Raw genomic sequence first — 22121 nt, 5'->3', positions numbered from 1 at the left:
ACAGGCCCATTTTTCAAACAACTCCACCAAACCTTGAAATAAATTGGGCCTGGAGATCTGGCCCCACATCCATTTGTGTCGCTGTAAAATCTGACTTCCTTTCCCTCCTCTGTATTTCCTTCTGTTATTTACCAAGCGAAGAGTCACACTTCACCTAAATGATATTTTAAAACACATCTCTCTCAGATCATAACCATGGTTATGTACAAGCCAACAAGAGATGGGGAAGCAGCACGGAGCTCCCAGCCAAATCCCAATCTCACAGGTGTTCAAAGCCAATTTTGATTTTTTCTTCTGTATTTTTAGAGCTCACACAGCTGCAAACTATTTAAAGACCTCATTAAAGTCCTCCAAAAATCACGTTTTAAGTGGTAAGCTGGGATTGAACACGAGCCAGGGAGAATCCTCAGGAATTTAATTCAAATCATATTTAATATTTTCTCCATGCCATGAACTCCCACCTATAAATGGGCTGATTTTGGGGCCCAGCTTGCATCACTGCTCCTTGGCCAGTGCTCAGATATTCACATCAACCCTCGTGCTGTGAACTATTTATTTAGGCCATAAACTCCAAGGCAAAAGCCATCCCACATTTTACAATCGCTCACCCAGCTGTGCCCAGATGTGGCCAACACGTGGCTTCTCCCAGAGTCAAACTGTTTCATAGTAGGAAATGAATTTTACATTCCATCCTGGGTGTCTCATCACAGCACAGCTGCAACGCAGAGTTTGCTTCCCCGTTCCTAGCAAACTGAAAATGTTTGATTTTCTTTTTGGGCTGTAAGTGGGTAAACTGTTAAATCACTGCTGACAGCAGCCACAGCGAGCTCAAACCTCCCCGCACTGCACTGCTGGCTCTGGAAAGTCACAGAACCACAGAACCATGGAATTGTTTGGGTTGGAAGGGACCTTAAATCCCATCCAGTGCCACCCAGGCCATGGCAGTGACACCTCCCATTGTCCCAGGCTGCTCCGTGCCCTGTCCAACCTGGCCTTGGACACTTCCAGGGATGGCACAGCCACGAATTCTCTGTAACATCACCCCCAAAGGTTTTATTTTCACCTTTGCCTGGGTGAAAATAAAAAAATCTAGACGAAGTAGTTGTTTTGAGATCATTGCAATTTGGAGAGCCCGGCAGCGTTTTGGGAGAGGGAGCTCTGGCAGGAGACAAAGATGGGATGTGACAATTTCTGCAGAGCCGTTCACCGCCAGCAACGCTCCGCAGCCCAGAACCGTCAGCTCCTGTCACGCTCCTGACATTGCTGGTGATTTTAATTGCCTTTCGTCCTTCTCCAGTGAATGATAGCAAGGACAGGTGGGGTATTAGATTCTGAGCCTCGGGAAGTTTAGTCCAACACATGTAAAACAAATGTAAAATCCTCCCTGTGTCCTCTGCAGCACCGTGAGGGTGTCAGAGAGAGGCTTCAGCAAGGCAGAGCCAAGAGGGGAATTTGGAATGGGACAATTCTGTCCAAACCCCACCGAAATTATAAAACTGTTGGGTCTGTGGTGCTTCCCAAAACTCAGCCACTACCACTGATGTAAAACAGCCAAATAAACTGCTCTGAAGAACTCGATTGTGGAGCTCAACACACGGAACAGAAAATGCCACAGCATGGAGAGGACATGGAAAGGATAAAACAGAGATTATTGCTGTGGGAGAGCAATATTCCCTGCCAGGACCCAAAGGGAAGCAGGGACCTGGAGGTGGAAGGAAGGCACAGACTGCATTAGAAACTTTATTAAGTCCTTAAGGACAACGTGGAACAGCATCAAATCAACATCACTCTGCCACAGTCTGGGGTGACAGGTCCTGGCCTTTAAGCCCTGGAAAATCTCTTTTGTCCAAGCAAATGTTTTCCTCACCCAACCTCCACAGAGAAAAGGAAAGAGCCTTTTCCCTGGAGGCTCTTCTCACTGCAACTCCAGTTCACTCCTTTCCTGACACTCACAGGTAATTTTAAATAACAACAAGAACTCCTGGACTTTACAGGCTGAAAGTTGAGCAGTTTGAAGCACTCCTGACCTGCTCTAGGAGGGGGTTGCATCAATTTTCAAGCATCAGCCTTGGTTTCCTTTCCATCTGAAATCCAGACATCAGCTTTCCTTTTTTATCTTTGTATAACTCCTTCGTATAAAAGCTGAGCAGCACTCAGCACTGAAGATTTCTCTGTCCGCTCACTCAGACCTTGGAGGGCTGCTAGCAGATTAATTGTCACAGTATTTTTATCCACAAAAGAAGGCTGTGTTCATCTATTTAATAACCAGAGCAGAAAGCACTTGTATTTCCCAGCAGAACTAATAAAACAAATCCAGTCTCTGATGCAGAGCCAAGTGATCGACCATTGATTTAAAAGAACACCCTTATCCCTTGGGCTGTGCTAGAACCCAGAAGTTGACAAATCTTAGGGGGTTTTTTAAGAGGATTTAAATATAAAAAGCTTTGAATTGAGTCTTACCTGTAGCACACACCTGGGCTGTGTGTTGGCCGAGTGGAGACACAACTTATTCCAGATGTGGAAATGCAAATTCTGTGCTGAGAGAGGATTTCTGTGCTCTGGAAAACACAGTGGGACACCTGGCACTGGCTGCCCAGTGGGTCACCACAGCCTTGCCATGAACCCCTCACCCTCCTGATGTTTATTATTAAAAGCTGCAGCAACAACTCAATCTCCTTCCCCTGTTTCTCCCCTCCACACACGCTGAGAACTTCTCCAAAGTTACTCATGCAATATATTTGTGGAGGTTAATCCAGGACAAAAATCCCAGGAAGCAAATAGCACAGAAACGACCAACGTATTCTCTTTTTTATTGTTTCTGACAATCAGTAGTAAAACGTGTTGCTGCTACCAAGGGAGCCAGTTGTAGCATTACTCATTTCACATTAGGGCCCAGAAGAATAAATCTTTCCAGAGCTCTTGCTGGCATTAGGCTAAAACATAAGTCTAGGTTTGTAAAGGAAATGTATTAAACAGATGAGACAGCACTGGAATACAGATTTAAGGGAGAGGAAGGCCACTGCAGATTCCTTCTCTATTAAAGAACAAACTTAAGGCAATGACATGGAAACGGCCGAGCTGCAAATAATTCATCAGCTGATATAGAGATGGACAATTCTAAACCAGAAATAACCCACTGTGATCAAGTCACGCTCTGGAGGTTTCTGCAAGAACAAGTAAAACCCGTAAGAGAGTGACCACACAGTTGGGTGGAAAATGCTCAAATTGAGTTTCTTACAGAAAAGTAGAGCTCACACTGAATATGAGAGGGTTTTTCTCTATCAGTCACGAAACCAATGTAAAATCAGGACTTTGTCCTCCTGGACAGGGCAGAGGAGCTGGTAGTGAAGGAGCAGAGAGAAAATGAAGGCAAATACTTTGAGATTAATGTGAACAGATTTAGTGCAGCTTCTGAGCCTGAAAAAAAAATAACTGATGAGAGAACGGGCCACAAATGTCATTTTTGCTGAATTCGTAGGTCCACTCCACATTTAGCAGTGGGAAGTGAGTGCAGAGGGGAAAGTGTCAGCAATGTTCTTCTAGAGGTCACCTGGATGGCAAAGTCCCCTCGACTTGGGCACATGTCACAAGCAAGGAACAGTGAAAGAATCTGCAGATCACACAGACATCCTCACCTCTGCCTTTATGTGTGACAATATCCTTTAGGCCTGCCAAGGAAGGCTGCCCACTGCTGAAAATTGATCTGCGAACTTCCAGTGCATCAAATTAATTGTTCTTTTCAAGACCTTCATCCAATCTCTTTAATATTTGATTATTTTCTGCTGTTAAAGGAGACAACATTATCTGCAGAGGAAGATCTGGCTCCTCTTGGAGGGCTGCCCAGAGAGCCCTTCCCAAAGCCAAGTGAGCATATGGGAAGCAGTGGCTGGAGCAGAGTTCTGGAGAGCTCAGGACCAACAAACCAACCACAAAAAGAAGCTTGAAGAGCAGGAGCATCTTATTTCCAAAGGGGTGTGACAAAGGCCACCCCTGATCTGGCCACAAAGCTGCTCTGACAATTGGCATAAATCATGGGCTGGGGATCCATCCAAACTCCTTCATCCATTCCCAAAGCACTTCAGCAGCTCTGGGAAGTGGCAGAGCTGCCTGTCCAGCCCGCAGCACCCCGAGGCAGCTCCTCTCTGCTGCAGCATTTGAGGACAAGGTGTCTGTGTGTCTTGGTTTGGGAAGACAGGAGTCTGCCAGGGGAAAAAAAAAAGCCGGGGGAAAAAAAAGCCGGAGCTTCCCTTGGAATGGAGAATGTAAATCCGTCCCTCTGAATTATTATAATTTTGAAATTAAGGGGCTTTCAGGCAAAGATATGGGAATAGGAATAACAGTTCTTTACTAGGAATATTAAAAACGTAGTCGTAAAAAATAATTAAAAAAAAAATAAGGCAAATGAACAAAAAATAGAAATAAACAGTAACAGAGCCAGAGCACAGCCTGACACGCTGTTGGTCAGGGTGTTGGGGGCAGCCCAGCCCAGCCCTCCTGCAGTGACAGATGTGGCTCTGTTGCAGCAATGATCCTGGAGCAGGGGCAGCTTCCTCTGAAGGTGCAGTGGGGTGAGATGGGTCCGGTTTTCCTCTGGGAATGCAGAGCACACAGGCTGTGCTGGGCTCTGAATGCCAGGGTTTATCCAGGTGGGAATGCAGAGCACACAGGCTGTGCTGGGCTCTGGATCCCAGGGTTTATCCAGGTGGGAATGCAGAGCACACAGGCTGTGCTGGGCTCTCAATCCCAGGGTTTATCCATTGGGAATGCAGAGCACACAGGCTGTGCTGGGCTCTGAATCCCAGGGTTTATCCGGGTGGGAATGCAGAGCACACAGGCTGTGCTGGGCTCTGAATCCCAGGGTTTATCCAGGTGGGAATGCCGGGCTCCTCCCCTGGGTGCAGCATCTCCCATGGGTGATGGAATTGGATCAGCCCTGCAGGGAGCCTTGATGGCCCCTGGACAGCAGAGATCCCCTGGAGGGAGGGTGGGTCCTGGAAGGGTAAAGAACCCTGCCCCAGCTGGTTTAACAGCTGCCCATGGACAGCAGAGATCCCCTGGAGGGAGGACGGGTCCTGGAAGGGTAAAGAACCCTGCCCCAGCTGGTTTAACAGCTGCCCATGGACAGCAGAGATCCCCTGGAGGGAGGGTGGGTCCTGGAAGGGTAAATAACCCTGCCCCAGCTGCTTTAACAGCTGCCCATTGACAGAAGATATCCCCTGGAGGGAGGACGGGTCCTGGAAGGGTAAAGAACCCTGCCCCAGCTGGTTTAACAGCTGCCCATGGACAGCAGAGATCCCCCGGAGGGAGGGTGGGTCCTGGAAGGGTAAATAACCCTGCCCCAGCTGCTTTAACAGCTGCCCATTGACAGAAGACACCCACCCCCTTCACCCTGGATCCATGAGGAATGGGGTCATGGAAAAGATAAAGAAAAACAAAACCTCCCCAATTGGGTTCAACAGACTGGGAATAGAACTCATCTAGAATTGGACCCAAGCCACGGTGACAGCTCCGATGCTGGGGGGGATTTTCAGCCCCCACCACCCACACGAGGGTGAGCCCCAGTCCCACTGAGCTCATTCCCAGAGCCACACCAGGAACTCAGCGTTCAGCCCAGACCCGGCAAGGAGAGAGGCTCTGAAATCCTCACACCTCGTCAGAAAAGGCAAAGCTTGTTTGTGTCAGTGGGGGTGAGAAAGCCACTGCCACTGCCACCACCTGCTCCTGCAGGCCTGAAGGGCAGTCAGTCCCAAATATCTCAAGGTCTTTAATGTGATTTTTGGCAAATCCCACCGCCTCATCCCTCAGCTGTGTCACACAGGCAATGCTGAGCTCACCTCTGTGCCATGCAGAAAGGCAGAACGCTGCCCCAGGGAGTATTTTTAAAAACACCAACCCTCTTCAACAATGAATTAAATTTCAGGTCTCATTCAATCTGGAGGAAATTGTCTGTACAACAGGATTTTATGCTCTGTACCTGAGCGGGAGGTTATATTCATCAGCTGCTCCAACAGTTGGTTTCACCAGCTGCATTCTCTTTATGTTCCTCTCTTTCATGAAAGAGCTGAATTTTAAATTTCACAATATTTGAGCCTGTATTATAAGAGCCAACACAGGTACATTAATACAGAAAGGAGAAAAGTTCTATTGAATTTAATTAAAATATACATGTGTTGAATAAGGGACACTTCGAATATGCTGGAGAAGGCAGGCAAACAGAAAAAAAGACTAATAAAACCTAAACACGACCAGTTAAGTGTTTCAGAAAAAGAAATAAAGTCTGCTTAAGAGGGAAATTATAAGCCCAAGCATTACAGTGTTAGCAGAAACAACCATTTTTTATTCAAAACTTAGTTTATTTCTAGCTACTGAACAGTGTCATGGGTAATTGCAGGGCAGGGATTCAAACACAGTCTGTTTTCTTCACCTAATATTATATAATATTATTGTAGCCCAACGAACAAAACAGTGTCTTGGGGAGAAAAGGAATTAGGAGTCCCCTGGTACAGATTTATTTCAAGCAGAAGTGGGGTTTTGCCATCATTTTTACATGGATGGCAGCTCCTGAAGGAGATTTCCAGGTAGGAATGGGCAGCCACCCCAGCTGCACCCAGAAGGGCAGGGCTGAGTGCTGAAGGCATCAAAGCTGTAGACAAAAATCTATCTTTATTTGTCCTATATAATGTCCTAGAATAATCATTTGCAGCCTAATGGAAAGTTTGCTCCGTGCCCAAAATAGTCGGAGGAGGTTTAATTTGTTTAGGCAAAGATTTCAGATCATTCATTTTAATTTCAATGCTTATAAAAACTTTTTAAAACTTATAAAAACTGTTAAAAAAAACTTATAAAAACTTATAAACACTGGCAGAACTGAAGCTGGAGCTCACACAAGGCAAGGTTTTACCTAAACCCTGTTGATGGACAACAATGAGGGCAAACAACCTGCCAGGAGAGCACAGCAGGGCACATCAGAACCCCCTCTGAACCCCCAAATTCCAGGCTCCTTCCCTTCCCTGCTCTCAATAAAAGCTCCAGGGTGCTGAACCTGCTGGGTTTGTCCAGTGTTTAACACCACGAGCCCGGGGACTGCCACAGAGCAGAGAAATAACCTCAGCAGCAAAAGACAAGCAGTGTGTGACTAATCCCTGCTGAAGGAAGAGTCACTGATGCAGCTCTAAGTACAGGGCCACATTACCAAAATCACTCATTAAATGCATTTAAATAAATACTACTTCTGCACCACTCCGATGGCAGCGTTTACACCTCAACTGCTTTTTTAATCAAGCCTTCTGCCAAGTCTTGACACAACAGATTATCCTTTGATAAGGCAAATTAAGGTCTGCACAGGCTTCAGAAGCATCCCAGTAAATGGCTGGGTTTGCTTTTTGAGGCACATTTGTAAATTGGTACATTTTAGAATTGATACAGTCACGCAGCTGGAGGACTCAGAAATGTTCTCCTTAATGGCACAGCAGCACTTCTTTGAACCTGCTTGGTTATGGGCATTTCTGCCTTTTGAGTCACCAACTGTGCCTCCCTCACAGTCTTTTCACACAAAAAGCAGCTCTGGATGAAGAGGGCACAGCTGTGGCTACAGCCCCTAAATACCAGAGGCTGTTTTGCCTTCATTTCTTTGAGGTTGAAGGCGCTGCCATCCTGTCTGTGACAGACACCTGTGTACAACGTGGGCCAGCAGAGCGTGGAAAAAGCTTCTGCTGAGGATTCAGAGCTGCCTGTGCCCTCTGCTCTCCCTTTAGAAGGAAAATTTTGTGTGCAGCATCACCCAGATCACTGGTGGGGAGGTTCCAGCCATCCCCTTGCACTGGATTTTATCTGCAGCCATCAGTGTTTGCATTAAAATGTCCACAATTTAAGTGTTTCACAAAGCTTTACAACAGGGAGAATAAACACTGTGCAGGTGCTTTGCCTCCTGCTCTCTCTCCAGCCAGCTGACAGAATTGCCAGGGATAAAAAGGATTAATGCAGAGCCACCTCTGACAAAGAGATGGGGGAAAAAAATCCCCAGACCCTCTCCTTGCAGTGAGCAACGCCCAGTTTGAGCCAGATGGAGGCATCAGATGTTTCCTCCTGAGCTCAGAGGGTTTCTTTTCTGGACAAGGTAAAAATCAAGATATTAACAGCTGGGTGAGGCCTGAAACCATCCCCACGCCCTGATCAACGCACACACCCCCACCCCAGTAAGGCTCAAAACCAGTTTGAGCCCCCAGATTTTCCTCCTGAACTTTCTCCCAAGTATCTGTAAAAGGTAAAAAAATCAATCCATTAGCAGCTGGACAAAGTATTAAACCATCCCCATGCCCTCATAACCACACACACACCTGCCCCAGCAGGGCAGCCAGACCCAACCACGCTGGGTTTGCTGGAGAGGGACAAATTCCAGCTCTGGGTTTGAATGCTGTGCCCGAGACAAGCTGCAGTGCAAAAACCTCAGGACTGGCAGATCTTTATTTGTGAGAGCTGGTGGAGCATTTCCAGCCTCCTAATAGATTCTAGAAACAGGCAGAGTTTAGCAGAGGTTCCTTCCTCGCCTCGCTCCGCTAAGAATTAATAAGATTTAATGAAGCCAGTGATGTGCTGTAGCAGATGGTTCGATGTATTTAAAGTTCAGCTCTCTGCAGCCCTTGGATCAGCCTCGTCCGTGAGGCAAACACAGAGCAGAATAAGAGGGCAGCAATTCCTGCTGTGCCTTCCCAATTCACCTTGATGAAAAAAGCCCCGAATGCATCCCCAGCCATGTGATAAATGTTAATGGAAGGAGCTGTGCTTCCTCCAATGGTTTCATTATTAGCACCAAACAATGCATTAACATTTGCTTTATTAATGGAAAAAATATAGTTTAATGGCCTAATCCATTGCTAGCAGTGCAAGGCAGAGCTTAATCGAAATTGTGTTCTTTGGGATTTTTTTTTTTAACCTGCAAAGCAGACCATGCAATGCTTGGGCTAAACAATTGTATCTGTAATCACCAAAATTTACTGTATCCCCTCCATTACTTTGTTTCCTCTCCAAAGCAATATTGCTGCAATGTTTAATTAAGCAGTGCATTACAGATTCATCAACTTTACAGCAGAAACAAGTATAAATGGAGAAATCTCTCTGTTGCGAGCAAGAATATTCTTTATTGCTCACAACCTAAATAATGGAAGGTGTTATTTGTGTCAGTTACTGAGCAAGGCTTACATTTCAAGAGTCATTTCTTTTAGGAAGTCTCTGTCTTTTAAAACTGGTCTTGCATTAAAGCTACACAAATAGATATACCCTGCTTTGACAGCCTCACTTCCATCTGCTTCCAAACCCACAACAGGAGCTGACACCGGGAACAAACAATCCTGATGGCATCCAGGTGGCTGGACCAGTAAATTATCCAGAGATGTTTGGGGTTTCTTTTTGTTTTCAGAGAAAAAACAGCCAGGTCTAGTCACAGGGAGGGTTGGAACTACGTGGTCTTGAGGATCTCAACCCAAACCACATTTCTATGAAAAATATTCTCATTTATTGGAAGTCCTTCTCTGGCAGTATTTAGTTCCCTCTTTGCCCCAGAATTTTGCCACCTTGAGCAATTCTCTAAACCCAGAGTTCAATTTTCAATCAAACAAAAAAATCACAAATTTAAGACAAAAGTTCAAACTTAAAATACAAGAATCCCCTAACAGGGGGTTATCAAAGGACACACTCAAAATACTGCATTCAATCACTCTTGGATTGAGGGTGATGCTGGCAGAGTCAATCCACTGATGGCATTTCAATCCTACCACAGAGCTTGGCTTCAACCGTGAAGTGTTTTATGAGGCTTAGGGGAAAAAAAAAAGAGGAATAAGTTAATAGGGACTGCTAGACTATTTTCAACTTCCCAGACTCCATTTCCAAGCTGATGTCACTCCCCACATCATCTCTTGACATCCCGTGGGCTCATGCAGTGACTTGACAGGAGAGAACCGAAGGGCGAAGGCAAATTTCACATCTAAAAAAGACAGAAAATTTATTCTTGCACATTTCTTTTTCCATATCAACGCCTCGAGAGCAAGCGAGCCTCTGTACAGCAATATCCAGGTGAAGGATTACAAAGTCTCGCCTTTTGCTTGTTCAAATTATAACTTTCCACCTATGCCAAAGGCCCCAGCTGAAAATTCCCTTTAGCTCAGTGGTAAGTAATACACTGTCTCCCAAACATAACTTTTCCCAGTGCAAGGAAATCAATTAGAGCTGTCTCTTGGCTAAAAAAAAAAAATAAAGCTCTCACAGTCATAAGTTCATTGCTTGAACTGAGCTGCCTCCCATCTGCTTTCCCCAGAAAGCGGGAAAAACCCGAGGAATACATCAAACGAGATTGCAATTTGGCTTCACTTCTGTGCCCTGCCGGGAGGTTCTGCTCCGTTCTGAGGCTCTACCCAGAACGACTCCTCTAAAAAGCGTTTGGGTTTCAACATCCTGCTCCACACGCCGTCCTCGGGAGCCAATTTTAGTCGTGGAGGAGCTGTCTGAGCTCACGGGGCTCAGTGACACGTCTCAGCCAAGTCCAGAGCTATAATTAAAACCTGCATGGGTGGGACGTGGGTGGCATCAGGATTTCTGCTGCTCTCTTTAATGTATCGCTCCTGCCTGTCTCATGCCAAAGGCAGTGTGATGTTCCAGCAGCAGCTCCTTTCCTTCCCAGCCCTCCTTTTTGAAAGCCACGTCCCCTAATTGGTGATTAACGACCTTCCTCAGCACGGGACACACCGAGACGTGAGCTGGTGGCGACTGCAGCGATCACAGGGATGTTGGTGGTGCTGGAAATGTCATAAATCTGTTTGAAATCTGTTTGAAATCTGTTTGAAATCTGTTTGAGACAGCCCAAGGGGATGGTTTGGGGTCTTAGTGCCACGTGCTTCACTTGCAGGGAGGTTTAGGATTCCGTGAGGCCGCCAGATTTGGCAGCTACGTCCTGAATTGTCCTCACAGGTAAAAGAATTATAAAAGAAAGGCCTCATAAAATCAGGCCTGGTCTATTAAATTAATAGTTAGCCTGTCATCTCTTCTGAATGTAGTTAAGCAATTTGCAAGTTTCTGTCACAGACGACACGCAAAGAACTGCATGAGGACACGCTGGTGAGTAAAGCAGGAAAAGGGATGAGTTTATTTACAAAACTCAATTTTATACATTTCCTATGGTGGCTGTGGATTGGAGGATGGAATTCCACCTCTCAATCCACACTGGTCAAGCCAACTGTCGATCAACTTTCTCCTCCTAATTAAAAATATGTAAACAATGAAAGACAGCAAAACACAGCCATTGTTTATAGTAGAAAGTGTGATAAAGTAAAAATTCTGACTCCAATATGAAGAACAATACAGAAGGCTTAGGAAAGTCTTCAAAATAGGGCAACAAGTTCCCGTGCAAAAACTGTCTTTGTAGGAAAGGTTCCTTTACACAGCAACTCTTGGGTCAAAAAATAAGTGCACACAATAAGATCTGTTCCATGAAAAACCGTAAAAAAGAAATGTAAACCACCTGAATCCCAGCCTGTACACACAAATCACACTCTGACCAAAAAATGGAGCTGTAAGAAAACTACCAGCCAATGGGTGTTGCACACGAGGTCTGTGAAAACTGTATAAAATAAGTAATGTGAGTAAAGAATTAATTTTTTAATTTCTGCGTTACGAAAATGGAGTCTCGGCTGACCTGTTACAACACTGAGTTTCCTCTTTTTTTTTTTGCTGGATGCAAAGACTCTCCTTGTTCCCCATTTGTAAAGGTTTCAAGCCCGTGAGGTCAGCAAATAAAAGGATGGATCACAGAATTACAGAGGGGTTTGGGTGGGAAGGGATCTCAAAGTTCATCCAGCCCCACCCCTGCCATGGCAGGGACACCTCCCACTGTCCCAGGGCTCTCCAAACTGGCCTTGGGCACTTCCAGGGATCCAGGGGCAGCCACAGCAAATCTGGGATTTAAAAATCAAAGTTCTTTACACAAGACCAAGGCAGTCCCTGGCTCACTACAAACATCTCTGTGCCACTTACATTCCCCTTTACACATCATGTAAAAATGAGCTTATAGACACAAAAATTTGGGCTCTCCCTGCAGTGGTGTCTCTTGGGGTTATTCCTGGATGCTGCAGGTTGAAAGCTGAGGAGATGCTGGGTTTTGAAGGCCCTTTATAACACGCAGAGAAAGATTTGGCAGAAGCCAGGATCCACCTGCTGAGTGCTGCTAACGTATCCTACTCATGGTTTACACCTCACTTACCCCACACCATCTCACTGACCCCTCACAAGTGCTGACAACCCAGCGAAGATGGACAAAGGAAGGAAGGAAGGAAGGAAAATTCTCATGGCAAAAATGGATCAGTTGCAAAGCCCAGAACATCCAAGCTGGAGCTGGCTCAGCACCATCCTGAGGGAAATGAGAATTGAGCTCTAAAATACTCCTTGCCCCAAGGAGTGAATCTTTCCTTGCTTCGACAACTCTGGTTATTCCCCGTGTCCCAGGGCTCTGTCTCTTCTCTCAGAGCTTGTTCCAACATCTCAGATGATCCCTTATGAGTCCTTTCCAACTTTATTTCCAGTTTTTATTCTTCTATGATGAGACTGAAGGTTTAAAAGGACTCTGGATTTCTTTGGTGCTTCCCTTCAAAAATGCCCCTCCCCTCACCCCTGTGCCACTCCTTGGCACTGAAGCATTTGTGCAATAAAACACTGAACAACAAACAGGAACCCCCACTGTGAGAAGATTTAAATGGAAGATGGAAGCAGAGCAGATAATCTGTCCTCAGGTACATCAGGCATTTAATTTAAATTGTTTGGGTTTGTTTTCTCACGTTTACATCCTCAAGCAATTTAAGATTGGCCCAGGTCTGACAGAAGGGAAATACTGTTTATGTCATACAAATCACTAAGCCATAAGCAATTTCATTAAATGTTTCTGCACTCGTGGAGCAAATGAGAAAACAGCTGGTTGCTGAGTTTTACTGAAATCTTTGTTTGTATACACAAATACTCAGGTTAATACGAGCAAAATCTGGTGCAACAGCAGATCTTTGCCATGGGATTGATAAGGATGGCTTACAGTAGGATTGGTAACGATAGTTTGCAGTAGGATTGATAAGTACAATTTGCAGTAGGATGGATAAGGAGAGTTAAAATTCTTAACTGTGACAAGCCAGGGATATTGTGCTTGAAAATAAAGTGTTATTTCCTTGTTTTATCTGATTACCAGCAGGCTTTTTTACCTGAATGGGACAGGAGGGGAAATTCCAGTGAGTAACAATCGAAACAAGAGGTTTCTTGTGTATTTTGAAAGCAGAAATGATAAATAAAAAGTCACCCAGTAAACCACTAAACCCACTCACGTAGAAACGAGCTCATAAACACAAAAAATGGATCTTTCCCCTGCAGTGGTGTCTCTTGGGGTTATTCCTGGATGCTGCAGGTTGAAGGCTGAGGAGATGCTGGTTTTGAAGGTCCTTTATAACAAGCAGGGAAAGATTTGTCAGAAGGATCCACCTGCTGAGTGCTGCTAACGTATCCTACTCATGGTTTACACCTCACCCACCCCACAACACCTCACTGACAACCCAGCACCTGCAGAGTCAGGGTCTGGTTCCTGCCACAAACCTGAGTGAGTGGAGGGGCTCCAACAGCATTCATTCCCCCCTCTGGCTTTTCCCTCCTCTTTTCCCGGGGGTTTTCACATCCTGTGCCTCAGCCAAATGAATTTTTTCCCTTCTTCTTAGTCCTTTAGCCCCATCTAGTGCTGAAGCCAAATTAAAAAAAAATTGTTCTTTAAATAAGCTGAATTTCCCCATCCCTGGCAGTGTCCAGGCTGGATGGGGTTTGGAGCACCCTGGGGAACTGGAAATTGTCCTGGCCCATGGCAGGGGGTGGCACGGGGTGAGCTTTGAGGTCACTTCCAATCCAGATCAATCTGGGTTCTTCCACCAGCCCAAATTTTTCTTCAAAGCCCAAAAAGCAGAGCACAACTCCTTTGCTTTGCAGGGAATGCTGCAACAACTCCTGGGTGTCTGCAGGGAGGGGTTTTGTCAAAGAGATTCCCTGGACAAAAGGGGTTTGCAGCCTGTGAGAAGAGAAAAGCATCGGGCAAAACCCAACATCACCTGGTTTGGTAAACACTGCCTGGCAACCCTGCACAAATCTGATCTACATTCTGCTTTCTCCAAAATTCATGGCATATAAAATGTTCTTACACCCCCAAATTCAGATTGCTTGGAAATACTGCTTTTTTTCAGGGCTTTAATGCTAATTATGATGTAGGAAAACCTTTTCCTCCCCCCGGGATAAGTGTCTTCTGGTAGAGACATTATTTAGAAATGGGAAATTTGAAAACCAATACATTTTACAAGTCAGAGCTTCTGCTTCCCATCGCTTTGCCCTAGATGCACACAAAGATGAAGGAGGTGGATACATTCCACTGATATTGTATTAAACTGGGATCAAAACCCACATTTATTTTCTAACATTTGCTAAAACATTATGGAGCGGTGAAAGCACAAGAGCAGAAAGGCTGCCTGTCGATGTTACAAGAGCCCTGATTTTTATTTTCCTGCCATGAACATGAGATTAGATCATCCATTATCAGCCTCCGAGGCTGCACAGATTTGTCAAAGCTCCCAGAGCAAATTCCCACTGCAGCAAGGCAGGTGATTTGGGAAGAAGCCTTCTGTGGTTTGCATTCCCAGCACATGAATTTGGGCTTTTCATTTGGGAGAGTTGGAGCAGTCCTTACCTGGCATTTCCACTATAAATAAACTTTACTTGGAGTCCTGCAGACTTCTGGGCTATGAGTTATTCTGTTATTATCGTCTGTTATTATCTCAGAGTTCCTCTATCCACACTGACACACAACTGCTCACTGGAAATGAATGCTCTGGGTAATTCCCAGCATAATTTGAGCACTAATTAAACAAAATGGATTTTTCTCGTGATTCTTAAATATTTTCCCAGTGCAATGAGCATTTCCTGAAGAACAGACACCTCAACAAACATTCAGGAAAGTGGGGGTGACTCAATATTGTGCATTGACTTATTTAACACAGGAGAATGAGCAGCAACAGCCCGGGGAGGAAGAACGTGCAAACCAACTCCAATTTCACCCCAGTGATTAAATCCTTTTCTGACTTTTTCTTTCTTCCAAACTGACCAAAGGCAGATGAACGTGGGAAGGAAGGGCTGATCTTTGGTAGGATGCTGCCCACGGTGTCATCAACACCACCCTGAGCTCAGAGGGAAAGGTTCAGAGAGGGGGACTGAGGGCAGCACTGCTGGAAAGTGAAATCTAAATTACCTAATGAGAATTTTCTCATGATTAAACCCCTGCCTTTCTACTGCAGCCACAGCACAACCTTTGGGTCTCACCAGGCTCAGCTGCCAGCAGATGAATCCTCCTCTCCACTGCAGAGAAAATTCTCCAGTAGTTCAGAGGACCAGCTGACATTTCTAACTCTGCTCATGGAAAATCAGCCCTGGGCTTCCCTTTCCCTTTTTTCCCTTTCCTGCCCTGCAGGGAAACCGTGGTCACTGCACAAGCTGCAGCTCCAGGTTCCTGCTCCTCCCCAATCTTATTTTTGCCACGTTTTGGGGTGTGACCAAGCCTCGTGCCCAGATCTGGTTCACTCCAAAACAGGACTCGAGGCTCAGCACTGCACACACACAGATTTGAGGATTAACATGAAACCAGCCCATTCTACTTTGTTCTGTTTGCCAAAACCTTCCCCACAGCAGCATCCAGACAGGGTCAGGCACCTACACAGATTTTTTTTTCTAAAATCCAGGCTTATTTTGGCAGCTGAGCTGTGCCAGGGCTGGCAGCACCTCCTCTGTATCCTCACTGCCCAGCTGAGACAGGACCGGTGCCCATCAGAGGGCTCTGGCTTTGATTCAGCACAAAATTGCTCAAAATTTTGTGTTTCGGCACAAAAACAGCTGCAGTGCTGCCTGAAGGAATTTGTTTGACAGAGCCCTAAGACAGACCAAGGGGGTTTCAGCCACCAAATTCATCTGTGTTAGAAGAAATCGTAAGAAAATCCATTAGCTCAGCCTGGATCCTGCTGAGGAAAAGCAAACAGCAGTCAAGGAATACTCCAGTGTTGTGTATAACTGCAGGCTGACATTGCTGTGTAAATGTATTAATATTTAATAACATTTAATTCAAAATCAGCTCCTCTGGACTCTGTCACAGCGAGCTAACACGTTAAATCTGACAGTGAAGTTCTCCCAGATCCTTTTGAACAGGGAGAACCTGCATTTCCACAGCAAGGCTCATAAATGGTAAGAGCTGTTAGCAGGAAAAAAATGTGTGTGAGTGCCAGAGGATGTCAGGAAAAAGGATATCAGGCAGGCAAACTTCCCAAGGGTGATGAAAATGCAATTTTAAGCATTTGTTGAACCCAATATCAGGAACAGCAGGGAAAACCTTCATCTAAGACATTTTGTTTGGCAGGATGGCAGACAAGCCCCTCACCTGTTGCAGGTTTTGCATCATGTCCATGTCTCATCTTATTTGGCCTTTCCTGGAACAGCTGAGGCCTTGGGTGGGAACACATTGGGTTCTCAGGCAGTTCCCTGAGGAGCTTTATTCGTGTTGGAGTCAGGTTTGTGCCTCGTTGCTCACTGTGACTCCTCTGGGCACCTCCAGGAGCGTTCTGGTGTTTCCTGGGGAGCAGGGAATTCCCTGGGAGCATCCCCAGACTATTCTGAGGGAACTACGTCTGTGTGTTGGGGGAGATTCATCCCTGGCACTGGCCAAGGACTCCTCCCAGGCATCTGCAGCCACTTCTTGGCCTCCTCTGGAGAAAGAGGAATTCCCAAGTCCCTGCTGGCATCTCCCCAACATTCCCAGGCAGGTCCATCTCTTCCCTTTTTTTCCATTTCAAATTGGGCCATTGCTCTTCTGCTGATTTGTGAGAGCAGCTACAGGTTAAACCTGTGTTGTGGTGTGTGTTTTGGGGGAGAAAAAGGGGATAAAAGTTGTTTTGTGGTGGGTCTAGAGGGGTTTGATGACTCCAGAGGGGTTGTAGGTCACAAAGTGGTGCTGAAGGAGGATCGGGTATTGGGCAGCACTTGAGTTTGGACATCCACAAGCCAAATTTTGGCTCCTGAACTGTAACTTTGCTGCTTTCCTGTATCCTGAGGATCAGCAGTGTTAGGTATCTCCCATCTCCTTCCCTAGTGGAAGGTGTCCCTGCCCTTGGCAGGGGTTGGATCTTGATGGTTTTTATGGCCCTTTCCAACCCAAACCATTCTGGGATTCCACCCCTCTAACCCTTGTCAGAAATGCTGTCCCAGAAAATCCCTCCAATCTCCATTTTTCCATGGAACAGGTAAAAATCACGAGTTTGGAGTGCCTCCTTTTGCTCTGGGCTTTGTCCTGGGGACAGGTGAGGTCCCAGGTAACCTGTGCAGAGTTTTTTAGAGCTGTGGGCTGGGGCAGGGCCATGCCCCAGGTGCCTGCAGGACGTTTGGGGCTCCCTGGAGACGGTGGAATGTTGGTGGTGGAAGGCTGCCACGAGGTCACAAAGCCCTTTGAGGGGGTCTCCCAGCACCCAGAGGGGGTGACACAGCACCCAGAGGGGTCACCCAGCACCCAGAGGGGTCACCCAGCACCCAGAGGGGTCACCCAGCACCCAGAGGGGTCACCCAGCACCCAGAGGGGTGACAAAGCACCCAGAGGGGTCTCCCAGCACCCAGAGGGGTCTCCCAGCACCCAGAGGGGTGACACAGCACCCAGAGGGGGTGACACAGCACCCAGAGGGGTGACAAAGCACCCAGAGGGGTCTCCCAGCACCCAGAGGGGTCTCCCAGCACCCGGAGGGGTCTCACAGCCAGGCTGTGGCAGGCAGTGCAGGCTGGTGAGGCTCCAGCAGCACGTGTGGCCTCATCATGAAGGGGACACAAAAGGCCCTGGCTGGCATCGTCCTCCTGGCTCTCTACAGAGCCCTGACAGCCCTGGCAGCCCTGCTGATCCTGGCAGCCCTGCTGAACCTGTTAGCCAGGCACCCCAGAGGTGAGTCAGGGCCCTGGGGAGCAGGCAGGTGGGCAGGAAGGGGCAGGAAATTTAATTTTATTTATTTTTTTTATTTTTGGCTGATGCTCAGCAGCAGAGCAGAGAGGGAAGGGGTCAGGCTCAGGGGTGAGCACTGAGATGTGCAGAGTGTTCCCTCCCAGGTTCCAGGGCCCTGAGCTGCTTCCAAGAGCAATTCCAGGATTTCTGGGGCTGGGGTTTGCTCCTGACAGCTCCTGCACTGTTTGTTTTGGATTCCTGGCACCTGCCTGCTCCAGAGGGGAAGGGACAAACAGGTCCACAGAGCCATTCCAGCCACTCTTCCTGCCGTGGGAAGCACATGGAAATATTTCATTTGAGCTTCTCTGTCCTTTTCACAGCTGTGGCTGGAGGCAGTGGAGATCCAGCTGCTGAATATGACTCTCCTGAACCCTACGTGACTTTTGATGTGTCTTGGGAGCTGCCAGCTCAAGGCCCAAATGTGAGCGTGGCACCTCCTGCAGGTATGAGAATCCAGCCTTGCCTGGGTGCTCCAGGTCATTCCGTGGTCCTCTCCCAGTGCTGCTGCTCAGTCCGGGCAGGGAAACACTTCCAGAGTGTGACAGGAGCTCCTCAGGGGGGTCTGGGGTCCCTGAGCTCTCCCAGCTCCTCTGCCAGACCCAGCAGCACGGGGGTCACTGCTCAGTCCTGACTGCACAGCCCGAGAGGAGATCCCAGGGGTTCCTGGGGTGGAAACTTTCCATTCTTTCCCTTAAGGTCTGAAGAACGAAACTGGATTGGGAAACACTTCCTGGCCATTAATGGAACAGTCTGAATTAATGATTTTACTGAAGGAAGCACTTCCAGGTACAAGAACCCACGGGAGCTGGGGAGCTGGGCTCTCAGATTCCCATGGGGAAGGGTGATTTGGAATTAAACTGGCACAATTCCTCTCTAAAGAGATGGAGTCCAAGCTTGTGGATGAGGAGGCACCTCAGGAAGGCCAGAAAGCAGAACCTGAGGGGAACAGAGAGGCCCTTCAGCCAAGAGGTGAGTCAGGGAATCCCTGCCCTTGGCCACCCCTCGGGGTGGAGATTCTGCCACTCCAGTGCCAGGGACACACTCAGACCCTCTGGGTGTGCAGTGAGATGCCCACCACCCCTCCCACCCCATTCCCAGGGATTTCAGAGCTTTGGGGGTTTCCTCCAGGTGTGCTCCAGAGATTTGGCGGTGCTGAGGACACCAAGACAGACCCAAGCAGTGTGAAGGGCCTGGCGAATACAGGCAGAGCTGATAAAAGAAACTGCTGGAGTGGCTTTTTAAAAGTCTTCCTTATGTGTATGATCTACTTTCTCATGGTTCTGCTGCTTTTCAAAGTGGTCCCTGCATGGGCAACGGACATAGAAAGGTGAGGGACTTGTGAGGAGTAGGGGATCAACAAATGTTGGTGTTGAGGGGCTGAACCTGCCATGAAACATTTCTGGGTTTGTCAAATGTTGGTGTTGAGGGGCTGAACCTGCCATGAAACATTTCTGGGTTTGTCAAATGTTGGTGTTGAGGGGCTGAACCTGCCGTGAAACATTTCCAGAGTTGCCAAATGTTGGTGTTGAGGGGCTGAACCTGCCATGAAACATTTCTGGGTTTGTCAAATGTTGGTGTTGAGGGGCTGAACCTGCCATGAAACATTTCTGGGTTTGTCAAATGTTGGTGTTGGGGGGCTGAACCTGCCATGAAACATTTCTGGGTTTGTCAAATGTTGGCGTTGAGGGGCTGAACCTGCCATGAAACATTTCTGGAGTTGCCAAATGTTGGTGTTGGGGGGTTGAACCTGCCATGAAACATTTCTGGGATTGCCAAATGTTGGTTCTGGGGGGCTGAACCTGCCGTGAGGCATTTCCAGAGTTGCCAAATGTTGGTGTTGAGGGGCTGAACCTACCATGAAACATTTCTGGTGTTACCAAATGTTGGTGTTGGGGGGCTGAACCTGCCATGGGACATTTCTGGGTTTGTCAAATGTTGGTGTTGAGGGCTTGAACCTGCCATGAAACATTTCTGGGTTTGTCAAATGTTGGTGTTGAGGGGCTGAACCTGCCATGAAACATTTCTGGAGTTGCCAAATGTTGATGCTGGCGGGTTGAACCTGTCATAAAACACTTCCAGAGTTGCCAAAAGTTGTTTTTGGGGGGTTGAACCTACCATGAAACATTTCTGGGGTTGCCAAATGTTGGTACAGGGTAGCTGGATATGCCATGAGGCGTTTCAAGAAGTGGAGCTCTGGATGTTCAGTTGGTCACTGACCAAACTCAGCAGAGATTTGGGAGCTGGTGCCCCGTGCCCTCCCCAGAGCTCTCTATGCCCACAGCTCCTGGGTGCCCACATCCCATGGGATGTCCAGCACTGCCCCACAGCCTCACACCCACCACACCTCCAGCCCTGGCAGGGCTTCAGCTGCTTCCTCTCTCTCTCCACAGGCGCCTCACAGCTCTGAGAGCCAATTCTGAGCTCCCGGACTGTGAGACAGGACACAGGCATTTTGTGATATAAGTCCAAATAAAGATAAGCAGCACAATGGTCTGTGTGAAAGTTTTGGAGTGGAAGGAATTCTTGCTCTCTGCTCCATTCTCTGGAGACTCCATGTCCAGCTTTCTCCATCACCTGCAAGACCCAGCCCTGTTAGAGCAGGTCCAGGGGAGGCCTGGACCTGTGTGGGACTCATCCTGCCACATCGGCTTCTGCCTGCAAAAATGCAGTGAGATTAAAGATTTCTCCCACATGCAAGATGCCACATTTTGGAACTCGGGCTGCTTTTGGAGTGCCAAATGTCTCCCACAATCTGACACCAGGAACATGGCCAGGTGAGTTTAGTTTCCCATGGAAAAGGGCCACCGTTCGTGTCCACCTCCATGTGCCTGGCCCAGCCCTGGATCCTGGGTTTCAGTCTGCTCCAGGTCTGTACAATTGAAGATTTCTCCCAGATGCAAGCTGCTACATGTTGGAAGCCTGGCTGCTTTTGGAGTGCCAAAGATCTCCTACAAACTGACATCAGGAACTAAAATTACTCCATACAACCCTGAGAAAAGTGTCCTTCCCATTTTGATCCATTAGTCTTGGAGCAGGCAGAAGCCCAGGATCCAGGCTTGTGCCAGGCACATGGAGGTGGACACGAACGGAAACTCAGCTCACCTCCCCATGTTCCTGATGCCAGTTTGTAGGAAACCTTTTGAGACACTAATTTTGAAGATTTGAGAAATGCTAAGGTTATAGTTAACAATAGATGTTGCTGATTTAGTAGAAATAAACAGATAAGCTTTGCTGAAATCAGTTAAAAGTTAGAGGATGGTTACTGGATTACCCCTGAAAGCTGACCCATTGATTCCTGGGGAAAAGGAGAAAGTATTGGTTTTACAAACTAGGTGTGCAGCTATATTTTGAAACTTGACATTCTGGTACTGTAAAACTGGATTACTTTGGTATTAGACCACAGCTGCCAATACATCCTGGACTAGTGCCGCCAAAGCAGACTGAGCAAAAATCTCAAATAAGTGAGGCAGACACGTCTGTGCTGTGTGGGAAAGGAGGTGTGTAAGGGAGGCTAGGTCGGTGAGAACGGACATTCGGAACCCAGCTGATCGCATTTGAGGCCCATGATACTTGGCTACTTGGGCAAAAAAGAAGCTTCGATGCCATCAGGCCGTGAGGAAGGCGTGTGACAGGGCAGAGCAGCACACGGCCTGCCCGCCGCCCTCCTCCGGCCTCCTCCGGCCTCCTCCGGCCTCCTCCGGCCTCCTCCGCATCCTCCGGCATCCTCCGGCATCCTCCGGCATCCTCCGGCATCCTCCGGCCTCCTCCGCATCCTCCGGCATCCTCCGGCCTCCTCCGGCCTCCTCCGGCATCCTCCGGCCTCCTCCGGCCTCCTCCGCATCCTCCGGCATCCTCCGGCCTCCTCCGGCATCCTCCGGCATCCTCCGGCATCCTCCGGCCTCCTCCGCATCCTCCGGCCTCCTCCGGCCTCCTCCGGCCTCCTCCGGCATCCTCCGGCCTCCTCCGGCATCCTCCGGCATCCTCCGGCATCCTCCGGCATCCTCCGGCATCCTCCGGCATCCTCCGGCATCCTCCGGCATCCTCC

General features: G+C 47.7%; 1 protein-coding gene across 1 annotated transcript in view; it reads left to right on the top strand.

Annotated features, from left to right (window-relative positions):
* The window catches only part of PLAT (plasminogen activator, tissue type), a 106265-nt gene that overhangs the window by 37012 nt on the left and 47132 nt on the right, over positions 1 to 22121 (top strand). The gene's annotated exons all lie outside the window — the stretch shown is intronic.

This window comes from Prinia subflava, chromosome 29 (assembly GCF_021018805.1).
Source record: "Prinia subflava isolate CZ2003 ecotype Zambia chromosome 29, Cam_Psub_1.2, whole genome shotgun sequence".
Classification (NCBI taxonomy): Eukaryota; Metazoa; Chordata; class Aves; order Passeriformes; family Cisticolidae; genus Prinia; species Prinia subflava.
Note: the sequence above shows the minus strand (reverse complement) of the source record. Positions and strands in the feature narration are given on the sequence as shown.